Raw genomic sequence first — 5,250 nt, 5'->3', positions numbered from 1 at the left:
TTTTGATGTGGAAAAGATTATTTCATTACAATGGCTTAGAACAGGGATCCGCAAATACTATAAAAAATTGTTCTTCCTGGTTAGGCTGCAAACGATTTTTGAAGAGTTATGCAGTAGCTATGTCATGAACAACCAGGGCCGTTAAGAGGATAATTTGGGCCCAGTACCAATGAAATCTTCGGGCCCCAATTCTAGACACTTATAATAAAAATAAACTATATCAAAAAGAATACGTCGTGGTTTCGTCAAATTCAGGCTTGATCCAAAATTCTACCCCTTGGACTAACTGTCAATGCTATTGTGCACAACAACAGGCTTAGTTGATAGGCTCAGTCTTAGTACAGTGGTTTTCAACCTTACTACCGCGACCCATTTTAGGTATACAATGTAACCAAACAACCACCGACCTTCCGGAAGTTATCATTCACGCCTTTAAAGTAAGGATATCGTCTGTGGGACGGCTGGTGCAGGCCTATCTTAGTGACAAGTTTGTCGATGGCATTGTTATTAAAGCACACACCTTCAATTTGGCGCTACCATTAGTTTATTTCTGGCCTTGTTTGTATCAGCAAGGCTGAAAAACCAGTCCCACACAACCAGGTTTACAGGGGTAGCATCAAAAGTCAAATTGCTGCCCTTGCAACTCTTGCACACAAAGTCATCTTTATGAAGACATCTCCGTGGTTGCGTTATTTTGGGAGCTACGTTAACATTTTCATTGAACATGATCTCAAATTATATCAGTGACCAAATATCGATTTCAAACAAATGGCAAATCTCTCATGAAATTCATAGCAAACTAACAATGAAGAGACGATGGTTGTTAATAATTATAGGTTACTCGATTTCACATTGTCATCAAGCCTCATATCTTAGGCGTCTTCAAGAGACTCATTTATGGTATCATTGGTATGTCACCAATAGGACACATTCTTCTCATTGTCTTTATTTTTTCCCAAACTTTGAGTTGCGCCTGGAAATTTCGGCTTCAACCTTCGCAATGACCATAATCCAACCAACACAAGTTTGAATGGAAAAATATGGTTTTTATGTCAAATTTATTATTGTTTTGTTGACAAGAGATTAGAAACATAATTCTAAGACAGGGTAATACATTGGAATGTTATTTATTCAATTGTTTGTATGTTTATATTTAAAGTATTTGTGACCCCTAAAAAACAGAAAACGACTCCAACGGGGTCGCAACCTTCGGGTTCAAACTACTGTTTTAGTAGAAGGGCTAAGTCGACATTGGTTTGCAATAGTTTTGAGTTAAATAGGCTATAATATAATAAAAAATGGGACTGGTTAGATTCAAACCATAACCAGGAAAAAAGAAATCTGGTCAATGTTTATTACTGTAGCTATGCATACAGACTTTCAACTAAGCTTTTTTGCTGAATTAATCAAGAACCTAAACAAAAGTCCAGCTTAGTGACGAGTTAGAAAAGTCTGTTTATAAAACTTCCCTTTCTGAATGTCACCTACACGATCATATCTAAAAACATCATCAGTTTTTGTGGAACAGGCAATTTATGTAGTTTCTATGTTGATTCAACGTTATTTTGTTTTAATTCCTTGATGACATTGGCGACAAACTTATGTCAACTTTCCTGACGGTCCGGCCGTGAAAACCTTGACGAGCCTCAGGGCAAGTTACTGTTTTGTGTATCAACTTGCGCGAGTTTCGTCCTTTTCGACGGCTAAACATATTTCTGTTCGTTGCATTGAAACACCTTGAGAAAATTCAGAAAATAAATGTCGGTGACACCTTGAAGAAATTGAAATGTAAAACGAGGCTACTTTCTACTGTTTTTGTAAAACAAATCACGAAATGTTAAAGTTGTTTGTTGCTCTATCCTAAACAATTAAAACGAAAAAATGATTTTGAATCTTATTCGCAAATAAGTGACAATATGTAAAGCAGATTCACAAGGGGTCAGTGACGTAAATATACATAAAATTTAAGGGGACAAAAGTAACCTACTGTTGGGAGGCAAACGTCATTCAACATGAATTGTATCTCCATGGTATTAAAACGTTGTAACAGTATGTATAGCATCAAAACATATTGTTTTGAGAGAGCAGGATAACATTTTGTGGTAGTAGCAGTTTATTCGTGACTCATGAACTTTCGGAACAAACCACAACTACAGGACCACAGCAAACCCGGAGCACCAGGCTAAAACAGGTCGTCAGTAGGCTATCTACACTGGTGAGAGGAAACAGATTTATTGGTCAGATTCAGCCCTTGAATATTTTTCGGTTTTCTTAACTTTTCTCAAAGAGGAAAAATCAGGTTTAACGAGATTATAAAGTTGCTCATACAAAATATCATTGAAAATGTACCCAACCGCAAAGATGCGAGAAACGGACTCAGCTATAAAAGCTGTTTTTTTTCATATAATGAATAATCAAAGGCTGACTAGGAATCTGGAGAATATTTCGGCGATTTTTACCTTGTTTTGGTGGCATTGCGTATTTTGTGCTCCTTCAGCCTATTCTTTTTACTTAAGACTCACACTTTGTAGCCTAGTGTATAGTTAACTTAATTCATTCACTTGGAATCTAAATTTTTATAGAAGTTAAAGCGACAAGGTTTAATTTAAAGTTCTTCTTCTTGCCTTTAGGTCACGTTGTTGTATCCAGGAGCACTAGCCAATGGATTGTGTGTTCATCGAGCGATGTTAGGTTCACATGTCTATCCTTGGATCGGTAGGCTGTAGGCTACAGGACATTGGTAGAAAATGTGGTATGCATCAGTCTGAAAATCTGAGCCACATGCAGAAGATGATGAGTCGCGAGACACCATTGGAACATGTTGCTATTGAAACGGCCCACCCCAGTTCGCAAGCGATTGACCTTCACCCATTCTTTCCAAGTTAGTTCTGCTCCTGATGGAGCATTGGTATTGGGAAGAACCTTGAATTGAACTAGTCTCGCAACTTCTTTCCATTCACTATTCCAAACTTCGGAAGTGAAAGTTGGAGCTGCAGATAGCTGCAGCATTTTGGGACCATCTGGTTTATTAGGTGGTCATCCCTTGACATAGCTTGTAAAACCAGCTTATGTAGGCCTACGTGACTTTCCGTACGCAGTCTTGCTGGGGCAATACCTGATAGCAGGTAAGCTATCGGCAGAAATTCAGTAGGAGTAGAAAGCAGGCAACCAGTGATGATTGTCATGTTGGTGTTAAGGGAAGTGTTAATCTTGATAGTGTGTACGCTGTGGCACCAAGCGGGGGAAGCATATTCGGAGGTGCTGTATACAAGACGTGTAAGAGCACTTGGTACTAGCACACATGTGGAGGTACTAGCACCAGTGGCGTAGTTAGGGGGGCGGGCGGCACTTTCAGACTACGATTTTTGATTTTGATTATAATCTGATAAAAAAACGCATTTCATTTTCACATGCCTTTTCTTGAAGGGGCGGCAAAATCTGAATCCGCCCCGGGCGGCACATTCCCTAGCTACGCCACTGACTAGCACACCAAGATGTTACAGCTAAGCATCTCAGCAAGTTGTTGCGTGCTGATGGCTTGGCATGGAGGGCTTCAACGTGGTGTTTAAAGGTCAATTACTGCCGATCGAGCTTCACTCCTAGCTAAGTGGGACATTGGTTGTGTGGAAGGGGGTTTTAAGTAAGAATGACCTACAGTTGGCTTAACGTTTAAAGGTAAAAGGTTTAAAGTTGAAGTGAAGTTTAAAATCAACATTTTTTTTATCGCCATAGGATTTCAATCATATTTGTTTTGACTAGTCTATTGTGTAGGCTATTATCACACAGCTTAGTCTTTCAGAAAATTTTCGAATATTCGTCCACGGTGACCCCACGTTACAACATTGCATATAGGTCGGTCCACCCGAGGCACATTTCACCTCATACTTCCGGTTGGAATAGGTTAATTACTTAACTTAATAGTTGACTAGTTAAGTGAGCAGCTAAACACCCCGTAGCACTTGCAAGATTGCTCGCGCTCACCGTGGATCGCCATAACAGGCTCAATGACCAACGCAAAAATATCTGTTACAAAGAATGTTATAACAACAGTTTAAGAAGGTGCGCCAATTTCTCAGAGAATCAATAAATCAACATAGGCTATCGCATTGGATTGGTACAGTAGCCTAATTTTTTGGAAATCAAAGATCAAAGACACGCCATCGCCGAAAAGTCGCACAAAAATAGAATCCTGTTGAAAATATAATCAAAGAAAAAGAACATTTCAGTATTTTTTTGTTGTCCTTAGAGAACAATTCAGTTTTCTTGAGAAAGGATTAGCCTACCGTATAAAGGTTTTAAAAACCCAATAGCCTATAGGATTCTCAACCTATAGCCTAAATAGTCTATATGGGGCAGTGATTCTCAACCTCTTTTTGTGCCGCGTCAAATTTCAAACTTATGCTTTGCAAGGAGCCGCATGAAAAATTAAAAAAACATAATTTAAGAAAGCAACAACAACTCACAAGAACACAAAAAAATATGCAAATTTGCTTGATGTGAAATTTGACACTGATTTTGACTTTTTACAAGTGTGTCAAAACAGGGCGTAATAGTAGAGGATGCAGAAGCTGCTTGAGATGATTGTTAGTCAATCGGTTTCGATACTCATTTTTTATTCTAACCATTTTGCTGAGAAGTGCTTCACATACGTAAGTTGAACCAAATAGGCTACACAACAAAGGCATTCTCCAAGGCATTACGTATCAAGTTGGGGTATTTTTCCTCTGGAAATCGACTCCAAAAGTTGAGTAGACCTTCACTTTGAAATGCTTGTTTCAGCTCGACATCGGACTGCATGTCTAGTAGCCTAACTCCAACTGAAACTTATCAGGAGTAGTGGCAGCTACACAACAGGACGGTAGTAACCTGGTAACGTCAGTAGGCTACTTCGTAGGGATCCTACGGGATCCTTGATGAGACAATTCACTAATTCTTGATTACTTTTACTTTCTTTGTTGCAATTCTGGTACAACTAATTAATTTTTCACTAAGTTAGTGAGAGCCGCAAAATGTACAGTTGAGAGCCGCGGCTGAGAATCACTGCTATAGGGGAAGGCGGAGCAAAACGGACCCTTGAGGCAAAATGGACCTCCCATGTTTTTCGAAAACGAAAAATGCTAGCACTATATCATTCCTTTACAAAGTCGTGACGAACGCCAAGAAAATGTTTCTGTATAAACACGAGACGGATTCCATTTTGAACAAAGAAATGAGAAAAGATAATGTGTTTTAGAAAATGTTGATGTAAAA

The sequence above is a fragment of the Aplidium turbinatum genome, chromosome 2, assembly GCF_918807975.1.
Source record: "Aplidium turbinatum chromosome 2, kaAplTurb1.1, whole genome shotgun sequence".
NCBI classification, from domain to species: Eukaryota; Metazoa; Chordata; class Ascidiacea; order Aplousobranchia; family Polyclinidae; genus Aplidium; species Aplidium turbinatum.
Note: the sequence above shows the minus strand (reverse complement) of the source record.